The following is a 15,114-nucleotide window of genomic DNA, read 5'->3' as shown; positions in this document are numbered from 1 at the left end:
CTAAAGGTGGAGAGCAGCAGGTTGGAATGACGTGGTTAATTCAATCTTTCCAAAATGAAAATAGAAACCAACTTAAATTATCTTCTCGCGGTTGAGTCCTTCTGCCAAACAGTCATGCTCCTGTTTACGTGCATTCTTACGCCCTTCTGCTCATGAGATAATGAGTTGAATTGTGTCCAGAAAAATATCTTGATCTGCATAAAGTTTTATCACTTTGGAACTTTATCCTGGTGGACATTTGTGTAAAATGCAACATACAAATTCTTGAGCTGTGGCCAAAATTCCGTTCTGCAAGGTCAAAGTGATCCTGAACTTTGACCACCAAATTTTAATCAGTTCATCCCCGAGTCCAAATCAATATCTGTGCCAAATATGAAGAAATTCCCTCCGGATGTTCCATGTTGATTGTGTTACGAATAACAACTGAGGCTGGCAGACAGTAAATTATTAAAATAAAAAACTCCTAAGCATTATGCTTACATTTATTTTCTAGGCTACATTTTTTGTGGAATAAATATAGAGAGCAGAATCACCTTTTTGACCGTTTACTAAACAATGTCAACAAACATCCTCACTTTGAGTCATACAGCAAACTTTCCTGATGTCTTTCAGATGCCCTGGAATATAGTTTAACCTTTCAAAAACAACATATTTACTTAAGGGAAGATATAAGACCAAGATCATTTTGCAATAATAGCTACAACTTTGGACACCAAATGTGAAGTAGATTGTGCTCAGCAGTTACCAAATTCAGGGGATAATATTTCAGTTTTTTGCAGAATCACAAACATTCAAGTATAGGGTTCAAAGAGAGGGTTGAGGTAGTTGAAGAACTCCTGTAAAAGGAGCAAATAACAATTACTTATCCGATTTTCAAATCATCAGCTCTGACTGGTCATCAGAAATTCTGATACCAATAATCAAAGCATGCTGCATGTTCAGACGAACATGCAGCATGTCCTTTAGTTAAAAATAACATAGAGCCTAAGAAAATAATGCCACAATGTTTGATTCAAAACTACTACCTCCACAAAAAAACATGCACATTTACAAGTAAATATACACATTTTTGTCTATGTTTGTCATGATTGATTGTCACAATAATTGAATTTCATTCAGACTCGGGAGTGAGTATGAATGACTCATTGTCCTTAAAAGGAAATTCAGAATTAGAATGTCAGACCTCGAAGAAATTCCGAAATCAGTATTGACAGTTAAAAAACTTCCATTCATCCATCTTCTGTACCTGCTTCCCCTAGCAGTGAAACGCTAGGATCAAATGTTGTTCTGCATTTGATCATTTCCCGAAATCTAATTTAGCCACTTGAAAACATTTCCCAGCAATTCACTAAAGCTGCACAATATATCAAATCAAAACTGTCATAAAGTCGCAGTTCCAAGGACATCCTGGATGCAATATTTAGCAGGACATTGTATTTCAACCATACTTGGGCATACTTTGCGTATTCAGTGGGCCACACGCACACCGACCTCAGACATAGTTGAATATACCGACTGCCTACATTTTTTGTGACCAAAAAATACTTTGTTTCCTACAATCCGAATCAACACTAGCAAGTTTGGTAAGCTAGTAGAGCACCTAGCCCCGCTTCTTCTCCATCAAGGCAGTCACTGTACACATCAGTGCGGCACAAAGTCTGGAAGATGCACGTCTTTCAAAGTAGTTGCACAAACTGTTAAACTTATCAGTCCAGTGTGGCATAAAAAGCAGTCTGATGTGAATACTGTTTCATGTCAAGCTACTGACTGTGAAACAGAGAACGCATACTTAAAAATTGAAGTATGTCTAGCGGACATCTGCATTGAGTCCACTTTGAAGATGTGTGAACTTCCGTGGACTGAAGTACACCCAAGTCTGTGGGTTTCTTAACATTTTGCAAGCCAATAATATACACTCACCTCGCATGCACTTTTAGGTGCATGCGTTCAATGCAAGATAATCACCAATCACTTGGCAGTAACTCAGTACATTTTGACAGCTAGACATGGGAAAGACACTCAGTGAGGTCCAAACATCTGAATGCTGCTTCGTGCCATGAGCTTCCAGAAACTTGTGATCGACAAATCCTCACTTTGAATGGGGGCCGACCCAAAAAAAGTTTAGTGAATGGCAGCTGTGTGTATAACATGCTTTGGAGGAAAGGAATGCTTTCTCTAAAACAGCCATATCTTAGTTGCCAGGGTCAGAATTAGGAATAAACAGCATGATACCATAGGGCCATTGGGGCTGGTTCCAACAGTAGAGCCTGCTGGTGGCGGTGTAATGGTATTTAGAATATTTTCTATTCAGTATTCTATACTGGCAAAACATTAATTGCCCATTCAAGTCCTGAATGGGCAATTAATGTTTTTAATTGGGCAATTAATTTTCTAGTCAGACTTTGAGCCCCTTCATTCAAACGGAGCATCCTTTAAACACCACATCCTGAGAATTGTTGCTAAACATGTCCATCAGAATGCACCCATCTTTTGATGCACCATCTCATAAGGCTCTAACTGCTCATAAGGCTCTAACTGCACTCTTGAGCATCATTATGAGTTACCTGTTCTCCAAAAGTGTGCTCAGTCACCACATCTCAATCCAGTAGAGCATCTTTGGGAAGAGTTGGATCATGACATAACTATCATGGATATGCAGATGACAAATCTGAAGAAATGTTTGTCAGTATGGATCAAATCTCTGAGGAACATTCCCAACACATTGTTGAACCTGAGCCACAAAGAATTAAGGCAGTTCTGCAGGAATGTTGCATCCAATCTTTGAGAGCCTAGCAGGGTGGTTGGACTTTGACTACTCTGATACTCTTAACTGTTATATCCTAACCTGACATAAAATATTTTGGATGATGTGCTAAAGTTCACAACGGTAGTGGGGATATCTGGACGACAAAAAAGACCAACCAAAAAAGAAAAAAAAAAACAAAACAAAACACTGTGATTCAGGAAAATGTGAGTTATTCACAACCAAGTTGATCAATAATATCACAATAGCATGCTGTAGGCTGGTGGAACATGAACGTGCAATATTGCACTCTTGGAAATATGTTTAAAAGGGAGTTTGACAGACCGCATGAGCCGACATCAGTTTCACAGAGAACCATGTCGAAAACAAGGTGTTAAAGTGGGCTCAAGTCTCACCTCTTGACATGCAGGCAGCAATGATACGGTGCTTTCTAGCCTTGGAAAATAACACTCCTTCTGTCAGCTTATGAAGAACAAAATATAAAATAAATCAGAAAATGTGTAGCCAAATCTGACTGTGAAATTTATATGGTCTCAGAGTGACGCTACAGAGAACGTTGGAAACTCATTTAATTTACTTGCTACACTGTTAACCTGTTTAACGCTCGTAGTTTCCACTTGATTTTAGCAGTTTTATGGCTGCTCAGCACAGGATTTGCTGTCAAACAGCAACAGAGACAAAGGAGCGCGCGGAGTGGCCGAGGCAGATTTTGAGAGACAGTCTCGCGTCCGCAAAGTTCCACTCTACGAGCGCGTACCAGCTGAGAAGGTCATAAAGGAGGGGTTGGGGGGGGGAACTGAATAAAAAATGTAGAGCTGAAGTTCTTGTACACAGAGCAGCTTGATGTTCTGCTGGAGCTTCTCATGAATCTGGACGGTGGTGTTTGTGGGCAGCCCCCAGGTGTGAACATGAGGAAACATATGAATATCAATGAGAACGCTGATGAAAAAGGGGCAACTGTGCTCAGTGAGCTTTTTCTGGATAAATGAGGGTTTGAAACAAGATTTAAATTAACGATCCAGACAAGGAGACGTTTGGTGGTGGTGCGGGGGTGTGTGAGGGGGGAGTGTGGGGGGCGGAGATGGTGCTTCAACAATTCACAGTTCAGGGGGGGAGGGAAGCTAATCTAGGATGGGTTTTTTTTTGAGGTTTTTTTTTTTTTGTCTGATGAGCCCATCAGTGCTGCTGGTCACTCATGTGTTTAGTAATTGAGAAACGCGCGCACACACACACACACACACACTGCAGGCTTTAATGAGAAAATAAGCAGTCTTTTCTCTCTTCATGAATAAAAAATGACTTTTTGGAGATTTAAAAAGAAATAATGTAAGCAGCAGTAACAAACATCTGTTTTTGAAGTGTTTCGCTCTAAAAATTAGGAGGGGGGGAAGTGACACCTCCTTTCACTGGATGATTGATGGCATTAAACAAACAAATTTGGGAACTTTTTATCAGGATAGGGAGAAATTTCTGTCAAAATGACACCTTAATAGTGCAGTTTGCATATACTTAATATAATTTTCACCTTGTAAAAAAGCGGGCCTGTTTATACTGGAATAAAGATCTGTTCATTTTTATTTAATATTTTTTTTGGATACAAGTATCACGGTTTTTTCAAGTCATAGTTTCAAGCCACTGCATTTTAAAGTCTAATGTATGACCAGGTATGTTTTTTTTTTTGTTTGTTTTTTTTGTTTTCCACAGCATGGAACATAAATACAGTACTTCCCCTCCCTACACATAGAGAGAATGCAGACATTTGCTAAAACATCACAATTGAATGTATTCAAACCAACTATTTAAATGACTAAGTATCACTCTTTAGCTTTTGTGTCTTCAGTAAAGTTTCTGATCGACTGGTCAATGATAAATGTCAGTTACTAAAAAAAAAAAAAGAAAAAGAAACTGATTACAATCAGAAACAATTTCTCATAGCTTCTCTAATCAATATCAAATGATTAATATTATATTGTTGCAACCACAGTAATAATAAAGGTTAAGTTTATTTCAGCAGCAGTGGGAATATATGGTGCTTTTATGTTTTAAAGATTAATTAATATATTTCTTTGTAAATTTGTGTCAATACCACAGCTTGAAACTGTTCTTATAAACAGCCTTTTAGGACACCAATCTTTTTTTTCTTTTTTTCATTATTTTACAAGGGATCATGCATTAATAAAAGACACACTTCAAACTCAATTTTCAATCCCCACAAAGTTGTTTAGGTTCTCTTTGAAGACAAAGGAAGCCGACCCATTCCTGCAAAAGCACCCCTCAAAAACCGGCTATGTGTCCAATCATTTTCTGACATTTTTGTTTTTTTTTAATTATTATTATTTTACATCCGGCTCTCAAACATCATGTGACCTCCCTCCGAGCTGTTTCAGATGCGGCTGATGAAGCAGTGGGCGGCACTGAGCTACAGATCGATGTTAAACTGATTGGCCCAGAGGGGACACACTGCAGCAACAGCTCAAAAACAAGGCGACACATTTGTCAGTGATTGGCCCGGACGGACAATTCATCATGCGGAGGACGGCGGGTTTACTGCCGGTTTGTTTCCCAGTCAAACAACTCCCTGCAGGGCTGGACGAGGACCAGCTTTCTATACCGCTCGTCCTGCAGGCGAATACGAGAAAAAGGACGCCTGTTTCATTTTCATGTTGCATTAATATTAATCACTTTTCAAAGCTCACAGCTGACAAGCACACACCCACAACTGAGTTTGTCTTATCTCAGCTGGTAAATAACTTATTTGCATTTCTCTTCTTGCCATAGAATAGAAGTTTGCTTTTATCTCTGCATATTTATGGCAAACATGATGTTTGGATGTAAAGTAAGCTTGACATATTATATTCTTTGCTTTCTGTTTTAAGTTTCAGATAGTGACATTTTTGGACTGAATCTCCTTTTCTTGTGTCACAATGCAAAACTCCCAAAATCTGACCTTCTCCTTTCCAGACTTTTTATTTTTTTTAAACAATTCCAAGTATTCAGCGTTCACTGCTGATGTCTGTGGCAGCCTGTAAAAGCCTTTGAAGCAGAATGCAGATGACAAGATACTCAGACATTGTAATGAATAAACATTACTGTCCCTATAGCTATTATTCAGCTCTAATAGGTCAATACTGCATAAGGCGAGAACCCAGAGCAGTAAAGTGGAAGCACAACGAGTGTCAGATCAGATGTGAACAATTCTGAGTTATCTATTATTCTTAAAATCAATATTATGGCACAGTAGTTGTTTGTATTTACATCAAGCATGGTGTAAAGTGAACCCCAAAGAAACAAGTTATTAATGTCCTGTATGATGTAGGGCTCTGAAATATTTCATTTCAGCTCTGAAGCCATTCCAAACAAAGCACCTTTGAGATGCTCAGGCAGCCTGTTAAACTAAAATGTGTGCTTCAAAGCTGTCTTGTAAATGAAAATGGGCTTTCAGAGGATTATTAAAGATGCATATCAACCTCTTGAGTAGAGCCTGGCAATAAATCAATAATAAAACCGTCTCTGAGCCGAGTCATTCAGGATAACCCGGTCTTCAGCGTTCTGAATCACTGGCCACAACTCTCCGGTACCGAGACGCTCAAAGATGTAGATCTGTCACAAGATGCATTTACCTCAGTATTTTTTTATTAGTGAACACAAAAGGCAGAAAGAAATGTGCACTTGCATTCCTTTTGAGCGACTTATGAAGCAACGCATCTGGTTGCTGCATCGATGTCAACCACTGTGAAAACGTACACACATCCTCAATATATCTGAATACTTCCAGTCATTTCCAAGCAAAAAAGATTATTTGTACTACAGCGAAATACACCCGGGTGTAAAAAAAAAAAAATACGAGCACAGTTTGATTTGTGACAAAGATGCTGATCAATGAAGCAGAAAAATGAAAATCTGTTTCATTAAATATATTCCGTTATGGAATCGCAAACAAAACAAAAACGGATAGAAAGAAAGTAACACACTGAAAGAGTCAGCATTAAGGAAGGAGCATTTCACTGAACAAACAATATGATTGTGATTGTGCTGGAAAAAGAAAATCTGATGGACTTTATGTTCACATTCATATAAAAGTCTCATGTTTACAGTTCTCTAAAAGCACCAGAGTTGCCATTCCCTTGACATTATGTCAAGGGAAGGCAACAGAAACCTGCTACTAGCTTTGTGCTACATGTCTTTTTACTAAAACTTTATTCCCATATGGAGTTATTGTCTGCAGTCGAACTGTATAATCTAAGCCCAAAAGGTTGAATTCCATAAACCCCATAATCTGCACTGGCATAATATTGAATAAAAGCAGCTTCAATTCAAAGAAAGTACCATCTACCAGCATACGAACTAAAAAAATGTAAAGTGCTCAATCAATTGTTTAAGGTAACAATTAGGGAGCTTAATGTTCATGTCTACACTCAAAAAAATAAAACTCAAATTTAAAGAATTACAAAGGTTATGTTCCTCTCCTTGTCACTGTAATAAAAACTATGTTGTGCAAAAAGCTAAGCAAACAGCTTCTGCATCAAAAGCTACCGAGAATTTTAGTGGTGGTTCTGCCGTTTTTATGGTTAGATCAAAACCATATTTTGCTGACTCGTTCAACAGCAAAACCAATTAGTATACAATTTTGGTGCCAGTGCACGTCATAAAAACTGATTTAGCCTTATCTCTTCAGTACAGGGTTCAGAACAAGGGCACTGGGCCCTTTTGACCCCTACCTAGGATCACCCATGTTTACCTTGTACCCAGTGCTTTGGTTATACAAGTTAAAAATTGAGCATTTTGGCAACCATCACTCTGGATGTAGGGTCAAACAAGGGATAGCCACTGCTAAGTTAGGATCTCTAGTGTTCTGGATCTGTTTGTCTTCCAAAGGCTCAGAGAACCTTAGGACTCCAAATGGTATTGAAAATTATTCAACAAACCAGAATATTATTATTGATGAATATTGTCATCGGCCAATGCTAGTACTTTTTTAACGTATTTATATTGGGTTGACTAGTCAATCGGGGCCTATATTAATTATGTTTACTTCAATCTTGATGCCATCTATGTGTTTCAAGAGGGAGAGAGAAGGAGAATGACCATGTGGTAGATGTTTGGTCACAATACGGTGTTACTAGTGCAGCATAGGAATGTGGGAGCTTTTAACTGAATCACAGATTGATTAACTGAAGCAGAGAATTGATATCAGCACAATAGATATCAATTTGGACATTGATAACAGTCCAAATTTGCACATCATCCAAGACGCTATAAATAAAATCTGGTGTCCTACAAGAAAACTAAAATCAGGTTGTTGTGAAGTCTTTCAGCACAATCTGGCCAAATAAATACACAATTGGTTTACCTGTGTGGAGAAAATATGAGAAATGGTCAGAAATCCATCTCTCACCTTGATAAATAGGAGAATAAAGAGTGGTCCATTAGCAAAAGGGGGTTGGGAAGAGGTATTAACAGCAGTTAAAAAGTCTGCATGTGGAGTTCACATATGATATTATGGAAAATCAAAAATGTATATATTTAGACATTTCCCGACTGAATAAATTATGGATTTTTCTAAACTTTCCAGCTTCTCCGATGAGAAAAAAGTTAATTCTTGTTTCTTTCTTTAAACATCTTAACCAGAGGTGCCAGAAATAGCTAAATTGGTGGGGCCAAATATTCAAATTATGGCTGTAAAATTTAAAAAACACATCTTCTAAATTACCTGATGCATGTTTGTATCCAGGAGTTTTTATTTAGTAGGGACAAACTTTCCCAAGATTACTTTTTTTTTTTAAATAAACAACCATGAAAGCAGAGGAAGATATTAATGTCTTACAGAAGCATGTCCAAGGTGGAAAATTACTGAATCCTGCCAGAAAGCATTTTTCCAGGTGAAATAAATAGTGGTGCAAACTCTGTTCAGAAAAAAAAAGAATTCTTTTTAAAGAATTTGATTTCATGGTGTGCAATGAAAGAGTTCACACAACGCTTCAGTCTTTACAGGGCAAAAGAAAAACTCAGGAAAACAAAATGTGAGGCTTGTTAAATTTTGTGAGCAGAAAAAAAAAAAACACGATTAACCAATAAAAATCCTTGAAAGAGATTTCCAATTTAGCTTCAAGGAAGCACCGATAATGATTACTTTATTCTTTATTCTCACTCCACAAAGAACAGATAATTTTTTGTGTGGTAGAAAATCAGGTGGAATTAGTTCGTTGTTGTCACTCAGCTCCCCTGGAACTCTCCCAGCAGACGTGGAAAGGCGGGCTCAGTTCAAAAAACAGCAACGTGGATCCGATAGGGCCGGCGCATGTGTCGAGTTTCCCCCAGCGGAGAGGTGGGGTGGACACTGACACACACACGCACGTTGATTTCTGGCTAACCTATGTTCTTCAGTGACTCATTACACACACACACACACACACACACACACACACACACTCGTACAGAATAACCACCACTACATTCACACACAACCTGGCAGCGCTCGTACTCTCATTCCCAAACACACCCCCACACACGTAGCCTCTCAGTATTTCATAAAGCATCCGATAGCACTGGAAATACTTGTATGTTTGAGAGTAAGGGTGAAAGAAGGACAGAAAGGGCTGGGCATGTGTGTGCATCATGCAGTTGTCATGCATGCTTTTGTTGTGTGTGCGCGCGTGTGTGTGTGAGAGAGAGCAAGAGAGAGAAATAAATAGCAATTTACCAGCGCAACAAAGAGTGCATGTGATATTAGCTGTCGGATAGTGTATGTGTGACTGTGTGCAAGGCTCTTATGGCTGTCATGAGCCCTCATGACTGAATGCCACCGAGGGCAACACAAACCTCGAATGGGTTCTTTCCCCCCCCACCCCCCTCTATTGCCACAAATTATAATAATAAAAAAATGTGATTTGAGCGGCAATTTTCTGCGATAAAGAAACCAATGATGTGAACAGACTAAATGGTGAAATAAAAGCACAGATAATAAAAGAGAGCAGGAGTTTGTGTGTATGTTCCTATGCGTAGGGGTTTGCACATTTAGTGTGGCAGGTCAGGTGGCAGCAGCAAATCACAGCTGCACTTCCTAAGAATTGGCAAAATGCACGTGTCAAAGGGAACGGCAGCGTGTCAGAGCAGGAAAAAAGCGAGTGTGTGATGTGTGAATGGTAGTGAGGAAAGGAAAGGGCATGGGGCGCTTGCATGGTGCGAGTGTGTATGCGTGTGCGTGTGTGTGTCTTGGCGTTTGTGACAAATAAATAGCAGCCAAAGAGCAAGTGAGCGCGCTCTGATTCTGAGACTGGCAGCATGACCGACTGATCCCTGCATCCATATCATAGGATTAAAAAGCCTGACACGGCACAGATACAATGGCAGTGAAATATGAGACAAAAAAGTCGGTCAATGGAAGAGGAAATGTGATTATGAACCAGAACCGGCGAGAGGAAGATAATATTAAAAAGAAGGGGGTAAAAAAAAAAAAATCTGACACTTTGAACACGAGCCATACAGCGGAGGTGAATGGTAACGCTGTCACCGGGCAGTATAGAGAGAAGAGAGAGAGAGGGGGGGAGAGAAGAGGAAGAGGAGGAGCTGCTGCCAAATACGAGCCTCTCCAATGATTTCCAAGAGCCAAGACACACTTCAGTCACACTGTCAGGAATGTTGTGGAGGGTAAAACCTGCCCAAATTCAGTTTGCACACCTGTTCGTCTGAGCCTGACAGAAATCCTCCGCCTGCACGTCCTTCAAACGACAATCAAACTGCAGCAGGTCAAAGGCTCAGTTGAAATACAGCTCACAAACTCCACTGATATCATTTATAAGGCAAAAAAAAGAAAAACAATGATGGGTCACAGCTGCATTTCCATTTGCAACTAAGTCACTGCATATGGCCTGAACCCGCATGCGAGCAAGCTGCATGCTAATTATTCATGATTTTATGTAACAAGATTTTGGGAAGGAAATTAGGTCAGAGAACATACTGTGCACAGAGGGGGTGAACGTGGAAAAAGGGAAAAGTTTGACTATAGGCGGATTCATTAGAATAGAGGAGCCTTACATCATACTGGCTTCTATGCAGTTTTTAGGTCAACTACCCAGCTGAAAGCAAAGTTATGAGGAATTTAGTTCCTCTATATGGCACACTGCACTATAAAAAGGAATTATAGAGATTAGTACATTTTTAGTAACAAAACTTTGTTCAATTTTAAAATATGAGATCAGTTTTAAAACTTAATGTACATTAATAATTAAAATCTAAACATTATCTATTTTATTTTGAAAGCAAATACAACCTAAAACTTTGTATTAGAAATTTATTAAGGTTATGTCACTTGCTCTTTTAGTGTGCCGTGTCCTGCAGAGAACAGAGATGTGTTTATAAGGGTTGTATTATGACTTGAACATCTGAATGCAAGTTAAGAATGCCAGGACTTGTGGTTAAGCAAGTTTCTGTATGGGAAAAAGATGTTTGTGTCAAGCTTTAACAAGTTTAGCAACAACGCTAACCTTCTCAACTGTCTAATAAGTGTTAATGCTTAACCCAGAGCCCAACAGACAACATATCTTCTTATTGGAGGTTGCGACATCTGACTTTTTGTTTTGCCAAAGTGTTGTTATCGTCTTGTTTCATTTTAGAGCATCATGACCTCGATGATTTATTACACCTCTTCCTAGTCATAAACCAGTTAGGTTTTATTTTTTGTTTGTTGCTTTTTACCGAGGGGGAGTAAGCACGATATCCAAACGTGATCTTAATATTTAGCATGACCTTAAAAAGGAGATGTGTGAAAAATATTGTTTAAATTTAACAACTCTGTGTCTTTAGCTGCTACTCAATTTCTACTCAGAAAATTGACTAAAAGCCACAAAAACCAACTTTATTGATTAAATTTCTATTCATATTACCAGCATACATCAAGAAGGTCAATGCAAGAATCAGTGGCTCCACTCCATTGCTCCACACCTGCACAGTTTTCAGAAATTAAATGTCACTTTCAAATATTTATCTTGTAAGTTTTAGTTCAGAGTTGTCATGCTAATATCAGTAGTTATGTTGTCAGTGACCGCAAGTACTCCAATCACTTGACTGATTATTACAAAACTGCCTTTACTGTTCTCCCAAAAATTTATAAAAATTATCTGCTTTTGCAAGTAACATTTTGAAGAACTTTCTTTAATGGCCTGAAGATACACAGAATAGTATTGCTGTATCATTACTGCAATCATGATGACATTAAAAGAAATATTTTAAATTAGCCAAATAGTGTTAATTTTTTAAAGTACCTATATATCAAAAATCAACTGATCTGATAAGAGAACATTTGCTTAATCAGCCTGAACAAGGTTCAGATTTCAAACCAATTTTATTCATTTATTTGATTTTTTTTTTTTTTTTTACTTCATTTCGGGATGTATAAAGAGTGTGCCTTTTGATAAATAATTCCAGATGAATGTATTTTTTGTTTCAGGACAGAATGTTCTCTGTCCTGAAACAATATGTTATTTTAATGGTGAGAATATAGTATTCCATATGTGACCTTTGGGATTAATCAAAAGGCTATTACGAGTCAATTTACTGGCATTTATTCTGACCACGAAAAGGCAGAAGATTCATCATCGACTGTTGAATAATTAATAGCAGTATCTATTAAAAAAAAAAACTTTGAAATTACTTTTTATTTTGGAGTCCAATCTTTCACAGTTTTCAATATAAATTAAATAGACACAAATTTGAAATTCATATTTTAAAGCAGCACATATTTTAAACCTACATTATATTAACACTGTCTAAATGTAATTACAGTGGTCTTAAATAAAACCGTTTGTTGTGACGCATTACTATAATTTCTTTTCTTTTTTTTTCTTTCTTTTTTTTTTACATACATCATATTATTAGTACCCCCCATCCGGCCACCAATTCAAAAACTTTCTAAAACGCCCCTGATAAGAATACTAAATCTCCATTAAAACTCTGTTTCTTTTTCTAAAACATACTTTCTTGCACGGAGCAACTAAAATACTCACTGCTGCATTCAGCCTGCTTCAATGTAAACCAGAAGAAAGCCAGTCTGTCATTCCTTGGCACGAAGTCAGCGTCTGCTCACCAGCCTTCCGAGCCAAATCAACGAGCGATTATATGTTTAACACTAAAGCGATTAAAAAGCATTACTCAACAAACTTTATCGACTTAATTGTGTCCACACAGTCCTGTACATGTCTGCCGTGAGCATTTGATTTAAGCGTAAAGCTGTTTCGTATCAAACTAATCGGCACTGCGTTGCAATCTGCGACCTATAACAGTTTTAAATACAGTATGCTTATGTTTACAAAAAACCTCACTAGCGACTGAGAAAGTTGGTTTAAATTCAAGTCGAAAGTAAAGTGCATTAAGTGTTTGTTTTGGGGTTTTAAAAGTGTAAAAAGCAGTCAGCCATACGCAGCGTTTATGTTTCTATATAGTCCGCTGACGGCTGCTTCACCTCAGATGACCCAACCAGCCAGACTGGCTGTCTGCTAGCTACCCCCGTTTGAACCTACGTACAGCGGCAACAACAACACTTGAACCACCGCAGCCCAAACTGCCACTCGCTTCCACTGTTACTGTGTCATCGTTTTTTGTTTTTCTCTTTTTTCTCTTATAAAAAAAAGAAAAAACTGGAATTTTTTTCTTGTTTCTACTTCACTTGGCTGACTAACGCTGACTCGGAGTGGAAGAAGCGAAGAGGAAAAGAACCAAAACAAATACATTTCCCGACATGAAAGGATAACATCCAGAAACGGGCAAGCCACGTTTTGTGCCGCTTGTGTGCGGGGAGAGGCTAAAGCTAAAGCCCTTTAGCTTCACCGGGTTGCCCGTCATTAGCGGGGGGCTAACTGGCTAGCGGTTAGCTCCCCTGGCTAATAAATTTATTATGGGCACTTTCACCGGTGCTTGGAAGGGGGACGGCAGAAGTTATCTACCCACGAAAAAACAACGCGAAACGGACGGCATTCACTTCTCTGACAACTGCTTTAAAATATAACCGAGGATAAATGCTCCTACATAACAAACTAAAGTTACCTGACAGCCAAGAGTCAAACTGTTTTATTTCTACTTTGGCTGCCGTGGAGCTTCGATTGGTGATAGCAAGGTGATTCCCACTCTGAGAGGCTGTGATGGAGGGGACGGGTCGCTAGCAGCGGCATCAGCCAGGGCAGAGAGAGGGAGCCAGTCAGTCAGGCAGGCTGCAAAACAACCCGCCTCTAATAACTTCACTTTTGCGGTCACTTTGGTCAAAATTTCCCAAAAGCTGTTAAAAAATAAGAAGTTTTTCTTGCGTCCTACCTGTGAGCGGTGTGTAGTTGCGGGGTGCGACAGGCTGGAAGTTGATTATTCCCAGATATCCAGAGTGGTGCGGTGCGGAGCGCATATAGCTAGCGCTGGGTACAGTAAAGATTGTAGCATAGCTAACCTAAAGACAACAGTAGAGAGGAGAAAAAAAAAGCCTCCTCGTTGCTCATAGGGGGGATCGACGACAAAAACCACATGATCTTTTACGTCAGCATATATTTGCATAGGATGCCAAATTTATGTTTGGCGTCCAGGTGACGTGGAAATGTACAGAAAAGTTTGATTGTGGAGCTGTAACCCGCGGACCGAGGCAAAGGCTGGTCGGGTTGCGGCGGAGACACGCAGGCATGTGGGAGCCATGCACCTCTGTCCTCCGCTCCAGCAGACCTGCTCTGCTCCACTCTGCTGTTTCATGACTTACAGCATGGATGCCAGTGATTAATTGCCCCTGCAACCTTCCTATGCATTTACTTTTCCTGTTGCAATCAGATTTTATATTGAATTTATTCACAAAAATGCCGCTTTATAAACAAATGTATCAGCGTTTTTTTTTTCTTTTCATCCCCTCTTTGACAATTAGATTTGGGTGAGTTTTCACATGATGTATATAGCGCAGACTTGTTTGTTGTTTTAAAAAAAAACAATAACAACTTTAATCTCTTAAAATCTGTCACAATTAACAGAAAATATTTGCAAAATGTATTTTATTCTAGAAACATACACAAAACATAATGGCTGCAGATGAACAGAAATAAAAAATATGCCAGCACTTATATTTTTTAAAACACCTGTTTGATCCTGTGGCTGACCTCGCTATGCATGGTGCAGCAGCAGTACCAAGAACCTATTAAAACAGCTCTTGCTAAATCCCCCTCTAAAGATGCCAACGACTAGTTTTCACCGGGAAGCGATATGGGAGTGGAACTGAAGTTTCCCTGTTCATCAGACGGCTGTTTGCATTTCATTCGCCTCATGCATTTTTGATAAATGGGCTTGTTGTTGCGGATCAGATGCAATAAATGTGAGACCTTCCTCTCGCACGC

At 38.9% G+C, this 15,114-nt stretch overlaps 1 protein-coding gene across 2 annotated transcripts in view; it reads right to left on the bottom strand.

Annotated features, from left to right (window-relative positions):
• LOC106950493 (zinc fingers and homeoboxes protein 2-like) overlaps positions 1 to 14,795 on the bottom strand; it is a 154,602-nt gene extending 139,807 nt beyond the window's left edge. For both annotated transcript variants that reach the window (XM_015037394.1, XM_015037393.1), the window contains exon 1: positions 14,066 to 14,795. The gene's annotated coding sequence lies outside the window, so the exon portion shown is untranslated. The remainder of the gene's footprint in view (positions 1 to 14,065) is intronic.
• Positions 14,796 to 15,114: the final 319 nt, after the last annotated feature.

The sequence above is a fragment of the Poecilia latipinna genome, unplaced genomic scaffold, assembly GCF_001443285.1.
Source record: "Poecilia latipinna isolate Pla-1442-1.1 unplaced genomic scaffold, P_latipinna-1.0 Scaffold403, whole genome shotgun sequence".
Classification (NCBI taxonomy): domain Eukaryota; kingdom Metazoa; phylum Chordata; class Actinopteri; order Cyprinodontiformes; family Poeciliidae; genus Poecilia; species Poecilia latipinna.
The sequence above is the reverse complement of the archived record's forward strand: the minus strand, read 5'-3'. Positions and strand labels throughout refer to the sequence as shown.